At 40.9% G+C, this 17,653-nt stretch overlaps 1 protein-coding gene across 3 annotated transcripts in view; it reads left to right on the forward strand.

Moving 5' to 3' along the window:
* The window catches only part of LOC121279035 (septin-7), a 152,723-nt gene that overhangs the window by 99,167 nt on the left and 35,903 nt on the right, over positions 1-17,653 (forward strand). The gene's annotated exons all lie outside the window — the stretch shown is intronic.

Raw genomic sequence — 17,653 nt, forward strand, 5'->3', positions numbered from 1 at the left:
TCTGAATTGGATCCTGCTCACACCTGCGTCACTGAGTGGGTTACTGGCAATCCCAAATGACTCCCTGATTCAATACCCTGCTTCTATCAGCTAACCAAATAGATCAACCTGGGATATTCTGGTCTGCATGGCTGTTACATACTGCCAGAACCACTGAAGGAGCACAAATCCAGTCCAATTTTAAAATGGTCCTTTTTTTTAACTTGCAGTGTGATTTGTCTGTCTTTGTATGAAAAGATTTGGTTAATTGTTGGTCCACTTTTAAATCAGCAATTTCATGATCTGTTATTAATAATTCAATTAATGCCTCCCAAAGCACAGAATAGCCAATGAATAGGGAGAGGTTTAAATTTCGGCCATACAATTGCAGTTGATTTCTCGATACACTGATGAGCTTACATGCCAACTGGTGGCACTTCACTATTTGAGATTTTCACATGAGAAGGTTGCCAAGTCCTCTGGCTACAAAACATACCTGAAAGCTGATCAGCTAATGAAACCCAATTTTCAAAATGGCAATGGCAGCAGCGATGTGAAAGGAAGATTTTTGGGGCTCTTATGAAAGGAAATTATCACTGTATTGGTAGAATTTGTAGAAATGAGAAGACTAAATCGGGAAACTTGATTTGGGCCAAGAAATGCTAGCGTGAGATATGTTCAGGTACTTTTGTGTAAAATTAACCCTTAATAAATGTGGGGACACAAGAGCTGAATACTAGAGAGGTGAGAGTAACTTCCCTCAATGCTCAAAACAGGTTAAAAACTGACAAATGAGCCTTAGCAAGCCAAGGGTTAATGAGAGCGGAGGGAAAATCTACCAAAAGTAGCAACATATCGGCTGTGCTTGTTGCACGATCATCACAATCTCAGTCCAACTATTTTCAGGTGCTTCATCAAATATCTTCCCTCCATCTTGGGATCAAGAGGGCTTGGCCTAAATAGCCAAGTGGTTATGGTACTGGGTTTGTAACCCCAAGATCAAGAGTTCAAATCTCACAATGGCAAACTATGAAACAATGTAACTTCATCTGAAACAGATGGAAACAGGTTTGTACTCGAAAGAGTTTGGGATCAAGAGTGGGGCCATTCAACAGTTCATGGTCTCTTCCATTCACAAGTTAGCTGATAATGAAGCAGCTGTGCCTGCCTAGTGACATATTTGAATGACAAGGCAGGTTACACTCAATGTTAGACAGGGACTGTTACAAAAGAAGTGGTGGTATTAAGCAGAAGCTAAATTGGAGTATTCAAATGAATATTGTGGCTGTTAAGAGCAGAAGCTGAATACACTACCATGATAGGCTCACCTTTTTATACCTGCAAGCCTCTCCATCACCTAACAAGATTTTAGTCAGTAGTGCTACAGATGGAATGTTCACCATGTAACTCAGTGTAGCTGCACAACACAAATTGCTGTAGCTGTTTACTTAATTAATCCTTATGGTCTTTGACTCAGTATCCAGCCTTTCCAAGACCAGTGCACAGTGGCTGTATTATATGCAAACCACAGGGTTCACTGCAGCAACTTGCTAAGAGCATTGGCATAGTTCTGCCCTCCCTTTTGACTGTGGAGGCCAGGAGCGAGCCTATTTTTCATTAGGTTCTATTCTCCCTATTCATTGGGAACATTATTTTTGCCAAGTTTCCCCACCATAGCCACACACCATCCTGATTGCAGCGTGGCGCTCTCTTCCTGCATCATCACTTGGTTATATCATGGAATTTGCTACAAAACAGCATTGTGGGAGTACATACACCACATTGCAGTTCAAGAAAATTCACAACCACCTGCTGAAGACAACTAGCCTTAGGCAGTAAATGCAGTTCAGTGAGACTCATTCACATTCAGACATTAAAAATTGCAGTTTTCCAAAATTTTTAATGCTTTAAAACTTCAGTAAGGCTGGAATAAATTTACATCCTCCAGGGCATGATTCCATGTTTTAAATACAATTGGCTCTCAAGTTATTGTGAATTAACCACAAGATGGTAAGTTAATATCCTGGAACTGTTTACAGTCAACCAGTAACAAAATTAACTTTGTTCTTTAGCCACAAATTAATGAGGAGCAGTCACCCCATTTGACCTTTATTTGAAGCTGGTTTTTACAGCTTTATTTTGGAAGTTATGTATTGATGTACAGTACCACTGTGATTGGGTTTTCTCTTTACCGCCCAGCAGCAAAATTGAAATGTTTGCTTTGAAGTTTGATTTTAATATGGGACAGTTAAACAAGCAGAGATGGTCTAGCCCTGTGTGTCATAGCGTGAACCCCTTTAATGCCTTGGCCAACATGCATAACACGTCAAACTGTTGGAATAAATCCTGTGAAATAGCGATAGCAATGAGTTATGAACCTTAGCGTAATGAGAGCATTGAGTTACTGGGTCACAGAATAGTAAATCTGTTTTCAGTGGAAACGTCTTGCCTTGATGTAACATGGGAGCTTATTTTTACTTTTTGACAAATCCTCCAGTGGAAGTTTTATTACGCTATTGATCTGTCCATGAGCCTGAATTTGTCCAGTGTTTAAAATGCTTTGCTGATTTCAAGTTTCCCATAGCCTTTTACTAATGAGGCACATTGTTCTTGTGACCTAGTTTACATATCTGTGACATGATGAATCCTCAACTCTCTTGGATGAATTTGCCAAAATTTTGATGAGCCATTTCCTGATCTGTGGGTTTACTGCATAAAATGGCTGATAATCACACAAGATTTATTCTTGTGTAAATATCAGTACTTCAGTTTATTATTTGGCTTTTCACTCAAATTCATGGAGGACTGTTTCTCATCAAACTTCTAATTACTTTCATTATTAGGCAAATTGGGCACTCTAACCATGTTGTGACTTCTTGTAAAGAATATGTATATGTAGTGCTTGAATAACTATTGAGCATGGTGCAAACTTCTAGCAAACGCACAGTTGCACACAATCACATCTGGAAACACTAAGCATATACTAAGATAGTACTTTGTTTGCACTTTTCTGGTCCTGCTGGTTCAGTGACATAAATGCTAACTATTTTTCCATGTAAGAAGCGGCTGTTGAATTTATTTCCCACAGTCTGTCCCATTAACATCTCTGACCTGGACTGGGCTATTTTCTTCAGTTAATATTGACAACCCAAAAATATCTTAATGCTATTTCATTACTTTTTGCAATGCATGTGTTCTGATGGCTTGAGAAGATGCTGATGCCAGTAACTGAACAGTGATAGAGAATGGTGTGATCGGAACAATGTAAGCTTGGAATGTCAAGAATTGGACTCTGGTTTTGAGGATTCTCAAGGGAATGATGTGAAAACCAGATGATGGGATATGGTCAGGGATTGTTATGTGAATGTCAGTTGTTTATAGGAACATTCCCTGGAATGTTTCCAGTTTCTGCTTTTTGTATTTTCCCATGTATGGCCACCCTGTCGCATATAGAATATTAGAAAGCTTTAATAAAATCGGGAATATTTTATTCCATGCTTATGGGGAGATTTCAAGACTTATTTTCAACCAAAAATAAGCAGCATTCAAAATGTGCATTTAATGGCTGACGTTTTATTGGATAAAGGTTGATAAAACTAGGAAACTCTGCAGAAGTCCTTAATGCTGAGTGTTCCTGACTTAGACAAATTGCAACCTTGATAGGACAATCTGTCATTTTGATTTATTGGCAGTGAGTCATGAGGGAAATGCTTATAACTTAAAATTTGCTGTCACTTTTCTGGGGTAGGTGGGTGGCCAGCAAGATACTTTGGGGTGGGGGGGAGGATGGTGAGGGTGAAACATGAACTAGGAGCTAAACATCTTTGGTCAGATGGTGCATTCTGTGTAACTTGTCGAGTTGGATAATTAACAGTTTATCGTGGCATGAGGTGGTGTGACATGATTGGTTGTGTAGTAGAAGCCAATGTTTAAAATCACAAAAGGCACTTTGTGGATTGTCTTGTGTGGTGCACAACTTGATTTGCACATGTCATTCAAAGACTGCCTTGTGTGCAGCTAAGCACAGGCATAGATCAGCATATCATAGATTTGTCTAGATTACACAAACTGGTATGCCGTGCAGCCCACCTTTTCATTTTACCATATACATCAAACATTAAGTCAAAGTACAGCTCGTTTGGTGAAACAGATTAATATTTCAATCAGCCACCAAACTTAGATATTTGTTGCTGGACAGTATAATTCTGTCAAAGTGAAATTAATTGTGAAATATTGGTTCATGGGTTCCTGCCTCGATGCTGCATCTTCAGCTGCTCTTGGGAAGGAAGCTGGAAGAATTTCAAACCACATGGAGTGGGTGGGGGATTTGATTCGCTGTTTAATCCCAACAATTTGATTTTATCAAAATCAGGGCTTAGAAGGTCCTACATCATCCATCATGTGCAGGCTGATACTTGCTACTCGCAGTTTAATTACAATAATAAAAAAAAATGTAGACATTCAGCCTCGGCTAATCTTTGCCAAGTAGGTGGTGTTTACCTCCCTAGTGTGGCTGATCAGATGCATTAGCTGCAGTAATGCCTCTGGAAAGAAAGCGATTTGAAATAACTTGGTTTATGTGTGTTTCAGAAGACTGTTCAAATTGTGGCCTGTGATCCATTAAGTGGCCCACAGCCTCTGATTATCTGACCTCTGAAGCAGAGCTCATAGCTCTGAGCTCTGCTTCTCCACTGCACCTTTTTTTCTCTTTAGAAGGGGCTTCTACTTAGCATAAAATGGGAACTTGAAGGTTATTTTTGTCCTGGATTTGCATTCTTCTGTAAGTTAATTTTATTAGCCTTGTATTGTCTTCAATTAAATTCCCCTTGAATTGCACATTTATGTTGTGATTGTGGATCTCCATGGTCCATTGCCATTGATGAGACATTGCAATTTTTGTGATAGACAAATACAACGAGCACTTTGGAATTCCATCATGCTGATTATAAACTTCATCCTCAACATAATCAAAATCTAAAGGCATGCGCATGTCTGTGTGTGAGCTAACATGCATCAGTTCTGATTTATTGATGGCTGAGCTAATGCGAAAGGTTGATGGTGTTGAAAGGAAAGGACAGAAGCACAATTTGACTTGCAGGATGCGAATCAGATGAAGCGAATTGCACATTTCACTATTTTGTTGGCCTGCATTGAATAGGTTTAAACTGCAGCCAAACCATATCAGATGTTTCATTTCATAGGAATGGATCTGGTTATCTGGGAATGATATGTTCTGTATCACAATATTTGGCAAAAAAGGGAATTTTTCTTAACATTTTGTTAATTTATGACAGCATTTGCTTCAGACTGTCTACAAATTGTAGCTGGTCTCTTTAAATTTCAAAGAGGCCATACAGTTACCAGCAATATATTTCATTATATGCTATATTAATAACCGCTTTTTGAATCTTTCCAGTGGCTCTGAAATTCACATCTTTTGACCCTTTTTTGGGGAAAAAAAAATCTTTGTCCTATGAAAAACATTGGGCTTCTAAATTTGTAGCCAACCCTTTTCTTGAGCCATGACAAATTCTGCAAGGCCTATTTACTGAGTTACTTGTGCTGATGGTTCTCCCATAATGGCATTGTGTTGGGGATCCCAGAATAACAATGTATGTTCACGTCTGCATGCATGATGTGTGACTTGAAGATCATTGTATTCCCACTGACAGCATCTTGGTGGGAGAAATCTTAAGGGAAGTACTGTCAAAGTAACCTTAATAAGTTGCTGCATATATTGAACATAATTTGTGGTGGGCTGCAGAGGGAGAAGAGAACAGTTTTGTTATCATAACACCCATTTTAACCGCAAGGGAAAGGTTTTAGCGGAGTTGAGCAGGCCCCCTTCCTCCCCATACGGATAGAAAAGTACCGTGGATTTGCATCCTGGCAGTCATCCCAGCTGTAGCGCAGGAATGCAACATACCATTGTACTGCAAACTATTCGCAATCATGGCCTTAGACCGGAAATTTTTAGAAGAATGCTTTCTCTTTAAAACTTTGTTCACCAGTTCCATATGATAGTTTGACTTCAACAATGCGGACCTTATAATCCGTTGAGGAGAGGCAGAAGGGCGTTTGTGTAGCCATGGGGCCCAATGTGATGTTAATGATTGCACTGGGAACAATATGCTGACTGACTTGTGAGATATGGTGGTGATATATAAGGCAAGAATAATAGTAAAGCATCTGATAGCTTACTTCTGTTTGATTTCAAGTTGTTTTTGCTTGGCACATGATTTGAATCAGCCATATTTTAAATTGAGCAATGTAGGTAAAACACGTGGCATGATGTATTTCAGAGAAACTATTTAATTTAGATAATTTAACTTGTGAAGTTAGACTGTATTGGGCAGTATAAATCCAATGTGAACTGTGTGGGTGTGTGTATAAGTAGCGCAGGGTGTGATTGCTACCGAGGAATTCCTGTAAATATTAATGTAGCCAGGGACACATTTGTCTTTGTAGTTAGTCAGCAAAAACCAGAGCAGGGCGAGTGGCACTTCAGTGAGTAACGTAAAAATTTTACTGAAATGAATCAGATTTTACTTAAGCAATTTGGATCAGGATCACACGGGCAATTGACTAAAATGAAAGTAACTACAAAAACTATTCCAGTTTACAAATGAAATAACTGCTTGCAGTAAGACTTGCAGCAGATCACTGACATTGCCTGAATCACAGAAACCACGGCATATATTGTATTTGTGTCTGAACTCAGCCTAGTTATATACAGGTAACTTGTGCTCATGGGAATAATATTTAAAGTCACCCAGTGTCCAGTTGTGTGTAAGCTACAGAGTTGAATGGAAAATTGCCAGGTGGGACAAATTGGAGTGACAGCATTGCCATAATGTTCTGTCTTACCTTATGCTGCTTCTGTTTACCACTGTGACCTGCAATTGTCCACTCATTTATTGAAGACTGTACAGATGCTGTTTATCCTGACTTACCAAGAGCTCAAGTGAAAATTTGTTGTCTCAATGCCAATTTCATGATCTTCATTTCCAGAGCCCAATTTGTACTCTCCTCAAACAGTGGTCAAGCTTGATGGCCACAAAAACAAAGTACACCGCTGCTTTCTTTATTGTTTGTGTAAATTGGAAAACTACAGCCTGGTCATCAGTTTCCCTGCAACAAGAAATGTTTGCAACTATCTTCAGCCAGAAGTGCTGAGTAGATGATTCTTTTCTGCCATCCCCTAAGTCTTCAGTATTACAGATGTCAGTCTTCAATCAATTCCATTCACCTATGTGGCTTGTACACTCAACAGCAAAAGCTGTGGGGCCTTGACAATATCTTGGCTGTAATGCTGAAGGCCTGTGCTCCAGAGCTATCTGTTCCAGTATCGTTCCAACAGTGGGATCTGCCCAAAAGAACAGAAAATTGCCTGAGCATATCCTGTCCACAAAAGGCAGGATAAATCCAATCTGACAATTATAGCCCAATAAGCCTGCTACAATCTGTGGTATAATAAAGGTGAGGTAATTACCATAGTCCACGAAGGACCAGAGGCGGCATCTCCATTAGAGAGAGCCAATTGGTTATATGTAGCTTGAGGGGCACCAGCCTGAACGTGTGGGACAAGTTAAGGAGATAGGCCTTTATGAAATACCACAGTGGTATGGGGATTGAACCCACCCATTGGAGTTATCCTGCATCACACTCTAGCCTTCAAGCCAACTGAGTGAATTGACCCCCAAAAATCATGGAAGAAGTCACGAACAGTGTTACTAAGTGGCTGAGTCATCAGAAACCTGGATTATGGGGAAGATGGTGGCATAGTGGTAATGTCACTGGACTACTAATCCTGAGGCCCAGGCAAATGTCCTGAGTTGCGGGTTCGAGTCCCACATTGGAATTTGAATTCAATAAAAAAAAACCTGGAATTGAAAGCTCGTGACTATAAAGCTGTCGATTGTTGTAAAAGCCCATCTAGTTGACTAGTGCTCTGTAATGAAGAAAATTGCCATTCTTACCTGATCTGGGCCACATGTGACTCCAGACCCACAGCAATGTTGTTGACTCTTAATTGCCCTCTGAAATGGCCTAGCAAGCCAGTCGGTTCAAAGGCAGTTTAGGAAGCTGAATTGGACTAGCAATATAAATACTGTGGCCACAAGAGCAGTTCAGAGGCTAGGGATCCTGTAACTTGCTTCCTGACTCCCCAAAGACACAAGTTAGGAGTGTGATGGAATACTCCCCACACTCAAGAAGCTTGACACCGTCCAGGACAAAGCACTTGATTGGCACCACATCCACAAACATTCACTCTCCCCTCCACCGATTCACAGTAGCAGCAGTGTGTACCATCTACAAGATGCACTGCAGGAATTCAGCGAGGCTCCTTAGACAGCACTTTCCAAACCCACTACCATCTAGAAGGACAAGGGCAGTAGATAGCTGGGAACATCACCTGGAAGTTCCCCTCCAAGCCACTCACTGTCCTGATTTGGAAATATATCGCCGTTCCTCCACTGTTGCTGGGTCAAAATCCTGGAACTCCCTTCCAACAGCACATGGACTGTAGGTGTACACATGGACTGCAGCAGTTCAAGAAGGCAGCTCACCACGCCCTTCTCAAGGGCAACTAGGGATGGGCAATAAATGCTGGCCCAGCCAGCGACACCCACATCCTGTAAATGAATTTTTAAAAATACAGCCTTCACTGGTGACATCCACATCCCATGAAAGAATAAATGGAGCATTTTTTTAAAAATTTGCAAGAATTATTTGTTTCAACATCTTGGTCCAAACATGGGCATGAGCTGAATTGCAGACATAGGATTGTATCTCAATCTTAAGGCAGCACGTTTGACTGTGTGGCATCAAGAAGCCCATTGGAATTGGGCAAACTCTCTATTAGTTGGAATCCTATCTAGTGCAAAGGAAGATTGTTGTGGTTGTTCACTGGGATAAGAATATACAAGCACACAGGAAAGAGGAGCAGGAGTAGACCATATGTCCTGTGGAGCCTGCTCTGCCATTCCAAACGATCATGGCTGATCTTGGGCTTTAACTCCCTTTCTTGCCCGTGCTCTGTATCCCTTGATTCCCTGAGACTCAAAAAAGAAACCTGGCTATCCTTTGAGTGAAGTAATTTCTCATCTGTTATGAATGATCGGCACCTTATCCTGAGACCCCTGCATTTTAGATTCCCCAACCAATCTGTGTCTACCTTATCAAGCCCCTTCAGAATTTTATAGGCTTTCAATTAGACCACCTCCCATTCTTCTAAACTCCAGAGAAAAGAAACCTAATTTGCTTGGCGCCTCATCATAGGGCAACCCCCTCATCCAAGGGACTAATTTAGTGAATCTTTGCTGTACTGCCTCCAATGCAAGTGTATTTTTTCTTAAATGTGGAGTCCAAAAATGCACTACTCCAGATGTGACCTCACCAAAACCTTGTACAACTGTAGGAAGACTTCTTTATTCCTGTACTCAAGTCTCTTTGAACATCAACACTTAGAAGTTTCTCACCCTAGATAAAATATTCAGCTTTTCTAATCTTTTGACCCAAGTGGGTAACTCCATACTTCCCTACATTATACTCCCATCTGCCATCTTGTTGCCAACACGTAACCCATCTATATCTCTTTGCAGCCTCTCTGGGTCCTCCCCACGGTTTACCTTCTCACTTAGCTTTGTGTCATCAGAAAACTTAGATACATAACTCTCTCTTTTCACCTAAGTCATTAATATAGATTGTAAGTAGCTGAGGCCCCAGCACAGATCCTTGCGGTACTCCACTATTTACTACCTGCCAACTTGAAAAACTCCCAATTGTGGCCACTCTCTGCTTTGTGCCTTTTAAACAATCCTGTATCCATGCTTATATATTACTCCCAACTCCATGCACCCTTTTCTTATTGATTGCTTGTGTGGCATCTTACCAAATGCCTTTTGAAAAGCCAGGTATACTACTACATCTACCGGCTCCCCTTTACCAGTTAGACCCTCAAAAAAAAGTCCAATAAATTCGTTAAACAGAATTCCCCCTTCGTAAAACCGTGCCTACTTTTTCTAATCATAGTATGCTTTTCTAATGAGTAGTTAACACTTCCTTAATAACAAATTCCAGTATTTTCCCTACAATTGATGTTCGGCAAACTGGCCTTTCATTCTGTTTTCTCTCTCTCCCCTTTCTTGAAAAGTTGAGTAACATTTGCCAACTTCTAATCTGATGGAATTCTGAAAAATCACAGCTAGCGCATCATCTATCTGTGTAGCTATGTCCTTTAGAACTCACAAGTCAAGGCCTCAAGCCCTGGGATTTGTTGGATTTTAGTCGCTTAAGTTTCTCCAATACTTTTTATGTTATTTCCCTAATTTCCTTGTTCCTTTTAGCTTTCAGTTTGCCATCTATTTCTGGAATGCAACTTGCGCCTTCTACTGTGAAGACAGACACACATAATATTTGTTCAATACCTCTGCCGTTTCCTCATTCTCCATGATTTCTCCTATCTCTGTTTCTAATAGGCCAACATTTATTTCAGCTACTTTATTCCTTTTTGTATTCATATAAAAGCTCTTATCTGTTTTTATATTCCTGGCTAATTTTCTCTCATTCTACTTTTTCCTTTTTATCAATTTTTTGGTTGCCCTTTGCTGGTTTCTAAAACACTCCCAATCCTCGGACCTGTTTTTTTTTTACAATATTGTAAGCCTCTTTTTAATCTAATGCTGTCCCTAACTTCCTGAGTGAGCCACAGATGGGTCTTTCTTGCTGAGGTTGTCTTTCAATGGAATGTATTTTTGTAGGACATTTTGAACTGTTTCTTTAAATGTTTCCTGCTGTTCATTTACAGCCATACTTTTTAATCTATTTACCCAATTTCCTTCAGCCAGTTCTGCACTCGTACCTATGTAATTAGCTTTGATTAAGTTTAAGATTCTTGATTGTGATTGGAGTATGTCACTTTCAAATTTAACATGGAATTCAATGACATTATGATCACTATTTCCCAGTGGATCTTTTACTATGACATTACTAATTAACCCTGCTTCATTACACAATACTAGATTTAAGATAACTTGATCCCTAGTCGGTTCCACAATGTTTTGCTCCCAGAAACTTGTCACAAAAAGGTTTCACAAACTTGTCTTTTAGACCACTCTTTCAAATTTGATTGTCCCAGTCTATGTGAACATTAAAATTTCCCACAATTATTTCATTACCTTTGTTACAAGATTCAATCGTTTCTTGTTTAATGCTCTGCCCAGTGATATAACTTTTAATGCTCTGCCCAGTGACATAACTACTGTTAGGAAGTCATGTAAACTACTCCCACCAGTGTTTTCTCACACTTGCTATTTCTAATTCCTACCCGTACTGATTCTGATTCATGATTTTCTGAGGCCAGATCCTTTTTTACTAATGTCCTTGTGTCATCCTTTACTATCAAGGCTGTCTGTCCTCCTTTGCCATTCTGCCTGTCTTTCCAAAATATTGTGCGCCCTAAATGGATCTGCTCCAGATAAATTGGAATCAAAGGTTGGCAGGCAATACTGTAACTGAACAATGGACTACCTTTAAAGAAATTGTTTGGGCACAGTCAAGTTATATTCTCATTAAGGGAAAAGGTAGGGCAAATAAACCCAGAGATGTCAAAAGAGATAGAGATTAAGAAGTGTGGTTATCACAAATGTAAGATGGATAATACAACCAAAAACCAGGCTGAATATGGAAGGTTCAGAGTGGAATTGAAAGAGAAAATAAGAGAAGCAAAGAGATAGTATGAGAAGAGACTAGCAGCGAACGTAAAAGGGAACCCCAAAGTCGTCTTTGGGCATATGTGTAGTAAAAAGATGGTAAAAGGAGTGGCTAATTCAGGGGAAAAAGGGGATTTGCACATGGAGGCAGGGGGTGTAGCTGAGGTATTAAATGAATACTTTGTGTCTACCCTTGTCAAGGAAGATGAAGTTATGTGAGTCATAATGAAAGAGGAGGCAGTTTAGACACTTAGAGGGCTTAAAATTAATGATGAAGAGGTAAGGGATCGACTTCTGTACTTCAAGTTAATAAAGCACCAGGACTGGATGTGATGCATCCAGGATACTGAGGGAAGTGAGAGTGGAAATTGGAGGCACTGACCATAATTTTCCTTAGATTTGGGTGGTTTCACAAGACTGGAGAATTGTGAATGTAACATCCTTGTTCTAAAAAGGCTGTAAAGATAAGCCCAACAACTACAGGTTGGTCAGTTTAACCTTGATAAGTAAAAACTATTGGAAATACTCAAAACAAAAATAAAAATACCTGGAAAAACCCAGCAGGTCTGACAGCATCTGCGGAGAGGGACACAGTTAACGTTTCGAATCCGAATGACCCTTCAACAGAACTAAGTAAAAATAGAAAAGAGGTGAAATATAAGCTGGTTTAAGGAGGGGTGGGACATGTAGAGCTGGATAGTGGGCCAGTGATAGGTGGAGATAGCCAAAAGATGCCATAGACAAAAGGACAAAGAGGTGTTGAAGGTGGTGATATTATCTGAGGAATGTGCTAATTAAGGATAGAAAGCAAGGTACAGATAGCCCTAGTGGGGGTGGGGTGAAGGGAAGGGATTGAAATAGATGAAAAGGCAGAGATAAAACAATGGATGGAAATACATTTAAAAATAATGGAAATAGGTGGGAAAAGAAAAATCTATATAAATTATTGGGGTAAAAGGGGGGATCGGGAAGGGGGTGGGGATGGAGGAGAGAGTTCATGATCTGAAGCTGTTGAACTGAACATTCAGTCCGGAAGGCTGTAAAGTGCCTAGTCGGAAGGTGAGGTGCTGTTCCTCCAGTTTGCGTTGAGCTTCACTGGAACATTGCAGCAGGCCAAGGATGGACGTGTGGGCATGAGAGCAGGGTGGAGTGTTGAAATGGCAAGCGACAGGGAGGTCTAGGTCATGCTTGCAGACAGACCGAAGATGTTCTGCAAAGCGGTCACCCAGCCTGCGTTTGGTCTCTCCAATTTAGAGGAAACCGCATTGGGAGCAACAAATGCAGTAGACTAAATTGGGGGAAGTGCAAGTGAAATTCTGCTTCACTTGAAAGGAGTGTTTGGGCCCTTGGATGGTGAGGAGAAGTAAAGGGGCAGGTGTTGCACCTTCTGCAGTTGCATGGGAAGGTGCGGTGGGAGGGGGTTGATGTGTAGGGGGTGATGGAGGAGTAGACCAGGGTGTCCCGGCGGGAACGATCCCTGCGGAATGCTGCCGGGGGATGAAGGGAAGATGTGTTTGGTGGTGGCATCATGCTGGAGTTGGCGGAAATGGCGGAGGATGATCCTTTGAATGCGGAGGCTGGTGGGGTAATAAGTGAGGACAAGGGGCGCCCTATCACGGTTCTGGGAGGGAGAGGAAGGTGTGAGGGCGAATGCGCGGGAGATGGGCTGGACACGATTGAGGGCCCTGTCAACCACCGTGGGTGGAAAATCTCGGCTAAGGAAGAAGGAAGACATGTCAGAGGAACTGTTCTTGAAAGTGGCATCATCAGAACAGATGCAACGGAGGCGAAGGAACTGAGAGAATGGGATGGAGTCCTTACAGGAAGCGGGGTGTGAGGAGCTGTAGTCGAGGTAGCTGTGGGAGTCGGTAGGCTTGTAATGGATATTGGTGGACAGTCTATCACCAGAAATTGAAACAGAGAGGTCAAGGAAGGGAAGGGAAGTGTCAGAGATGGACCATGTGAAAATGATGGAGGGGTGGAAACTGGAAGCAAAATTAATAAATTTTTCCAGGTCCAGACAAGAGCATGAAGCAGCACTGAAGCAATACTCAACTGGGATAGCAGCATCCATGACGAGAGAAGACTTAATATCTTGAGTTGAATATGATTCTGAATGAGTTATATCCGACTCGAAATGTTATTTCAGATTTCCAGCATCTGCAGCATTTTGCTTATTTTAGAGCTTAACCTTGGTGGTGGGGAAGCTTCTAGAAATGGTAATTTGGGACAAAGTTAATAACTGCTTAGGCAATCTTGGCTAATTAAGGGAAGTAAGCATGGATTTGTTGAGACAAAGCGTGTTTTAACTAATTTGCGTGAGATTTTCTGAGGTAATAAGGTTGGTGAGGGTAATGTCTGTTGATGTGTACTTGGACATATGAACATACGAACATATGAATTCGGAGGAGGAGTAAGCCATTTGGCCCCTTAAGCCTGCTCTGCCATTCAATAAGATCCTGGTTGATCTGACAGCAGTCTCAACTCAACATTCCTACCTACCCCCGATAACCTTTGATTTCTTCATTAGTCAAGAATCTATCTACTTCTGCCTTAAAACTATTCATTCACCTGACCTCCACCGCTCTCTGGGGAAGAGTTCCAAAGACTCTCGCCCCTCAGAAAAAAATTCTCCTCATTTCTGGCTTAATTGGGAGACCCTTACTTTTAAATGTAACCCCCTAGCTTAGTGTCTTCCACAAGTGGAAGCATCCTTTCAGCATCTACCTTGTCAAGTCCCCTCAAGATCTTATGTTTCAATAAGATCACATCTCATTCTTCTAAACTCCAGTAGAAACAGACCCAGCCTGTCCAACCTTTCATAAAATACCCCTCCACCCCGCATTGTAGGTATCCATTAAGTAAGCCATCTCTGAACCATTTCTAACACGTTTATATCCTTCCTTAAATAAGGAGACCAAAACTACACATTACTCCAAATGTGGCCTCACTAATGCCCTGTAGTAAAACATCTCCACTTTCATTTTCCATTCCCTCGGAATAAACACCAATATTCCATTTGCCTTCCTCATCACTTGCTGTACCTGCATGCTAACTTTTCCTGATCCATCTACCAGGACACCCAGATCCCTCTGTACCTCAGAGTTCTGCAATCTCTCTCCATTTAAATAATATTGTGCTTTTCTATTCTTCCTGCCAAAGTAGACAAGTTCACGTTTTCCCACATTGTATTCCATCTGTCAAATTTTTGCCCCTTCGCTTAACCTGCCTATACCCTTTTGCAGATTATTTACGCTCTTTTCACAACTTTCCTACAGGTTCCCCTTTATCCATCTTGCTTTTTACTTCCTCAAAGAACTCCAGTAAATTAGTCAAACATGATTTCCTTTTACAAAACCATGTTGACTTTGCTTGATCACATTATGATTTTCTAAGTGCCCTGCTATAACCTCCTTAATAGATTCCAGCAATTTCCCTGACAGATGTTAAGATAACTGGCTGTAGTTACCTGTCTCCCTCCTTTCTTGAATAGGGGAGTCACATTTGCTAATTTCCAATCCAATGGGACCTACGTAATCTAGGGAATTTTGGAAAATTAAAACCAATGCATCTACTATCCCAGCAACTGCTGCTTTTAAAACCCTAGGATGAAGTCCATCAGGACTTGGGGACTTCTTGGTCTTTAGTTCTAATAATTGAGTACCCTTTCACTTGTGATTATAATTGTTTTTAGTTCCTCTTACCCTTTCACTTCTAGATTTACAATTATTTCTGGGATATTACTTCTATATTCTACAGTGAAGGCAAACGCAAAATATCTGTTCTTTGAGACATTTGATTAAGTGCCACACAATGGACATCTGAGCACAGTAGCTCATGGAATAAAAGGGACGGTGGCAACATGGATATGAAGTTGGCTGAGTGACAGTAGTTAACAGCTGTTTGGACTGGAGCAAGGTTTATAGTGGAGTTCCCCAGGAGTTGGTATTAGGAGCCCTGATCTTCCTGATACATATTATTGACTTAGACCTTGGTGTACAGGACACAATTTCAAAATTAGCATTTGATACAAAACTTTGTACTGTGAAGATATTGTAGAACATCAAAAATACCCAGGTTGCTGGAATGGGCAAACAAGTGGCAGATGAGCTTTTAATGCAGATTGTGAGGAATTCATTTTGGTAGGAAGAATGTGGGGAGACCATAAAAAATAAAAGGTACAATTCTAACACTGCAAGAGCAGAGGGACCTGGGGGTATATGCATAAGTCATTGAAGGTGGCAGGATGGGTTGAGAAATGGTTTATCCTGGGCTTCATCAATAGGGGCAGAGTTCAAAAACAAGGAGGTTAAGTCGACTCTATATAAAATACTGGTTCGGCCTCAGCTGGAGGATGTGTCCATTTCTGGGCACCACACTTTAGGAAGGATGTGAAAGATTTGGAGAGAGTACAGAAAAGATTCACAGGGATGTTTTCAGGAATGAGGAACTTCAATTATGTGAATAGATTGGAGAAGTTGGGATTGTTCTCCTTGGAGAAGAGAAGGTGTAGCGGTGATTTGATAGAGGTATTCAAAATGATGGGTCTGAATGGAGTAGATGGGGGAGAAACTTTCCATTGGTGGAACCAGAAGGCACTGATTTAAGGTAGTTGGCAAACAAAGTAAGGATGACATGAAAAATTTTCTTTACACAGCAAGTGGTTAGGACCTATAATGCACTACCTGAGGATGCAGTGGAGGCAGATTCAATGGAGACATTCAAGAGGAAAGTAGATTATTAACTCAAAAGAAAGAACGTGTAGGGCTATGGAGATAAAGTAGGGAATGGCACTAGGTGAATTGCTCCTTCAGAGAGCCAATATAGACATGATGGGCTGAATGACCTCCTTCTATGCTGTAGCCGTTCTATGATTCTGTGATTGGAGGTCAGCTCAGTCCCAGCATATTACTGCAGGAGTTGTTCAGGGTATATTCTAGGCCCAACCATCTTCAGCTGCTTCACCAATGGCTTTCCTTCGTCATAAGGTCAGAAGTAGGGATGTTCACTGATTGCACAGTGTTCAGTTTGATTAGCAATTCCTCAGATAATGAAGCCATCTGTTCTTACATGTAGCAAGACCTGGACAACATTCAGGTTTGGGATATTAAGTAAGTAATGTTTGCACTAAATATGCCACTCGACCGTCTTTAACAAGGAACAATCTAAACACCTCCCCCGGACATTCAATAGCGTTACCATCACAAAATCACCCATCATCAACATCCGTTGACCAAAAACTAAATGAGACAAGCCATATAAATAATGTGGCTATAGGAACAGGTCAAGACCGGATATTCTGTGGGAAATAACTCACCTCGCCAATGCCTCTCCAGCACCTTCGAGGCAAAGGTCAGAAGTGTAATTAATACTTGCTATGATGGGTGGTGTTGATCTACACTCCATTCTACCCCATCCAGGATAAAAGTGACAGTTAACCATTGGTTATCTTACCTATGCTGTCTAGATTTGTCATATTTATGCAATTTTTGACCATTTTCTACAGAAAAGTTTCTGATGTGAGTTTCTTTAAAATGTACCTTCCTTCAGTGTGTTGTCACTCTTGTGTGTTCCATGGAACTTTACCCCTTTTAAAGCTGTAACTCAGAGCAGCAGTTCTGGCATGTGTCCGAATTCATCCTGAAGACAAAAGATAATCTGACATCCCAGTAACTTCATGCTGCACCAAACATCCATTTTAACCCTGATCGCATTGTTGCCAAGTTGGGCAGGAGGATTCAACATTTGAGGGAACAGCGAGGGGCACCAGCCTTACTTAGAATCTGATGTTTGAGTCAGTCTTGGAAAAGGAAACCTATACCAAAAAGTCGCATTTGTTCTTGAGAAACGTAGCCTGTTTCTGTCAGTCAGTCAAGCTCTGAAAACAAGACACTTCCTCCTGGGACAAACAAGAACGACAAGACACTGAAGTCAGGTTAATGTTGGCAATATTTTATTTT

Source organism: Carcharodon carcharias, chromosome 6 (assembly GCF_017639515.1).
Source record: "Carcharodon carcharias isolate sCarCar2 chromosome 6, sCarCar2.pri, whole genome shotgun sequence".
In the NCBI taxonomy this organism is placed as follows: Eukaryota; Metazoa; Chordata; class Chondrichthyes; order Lamniformes; family Lamnidae; genus Carcharodon; species Carcharodon carcharias.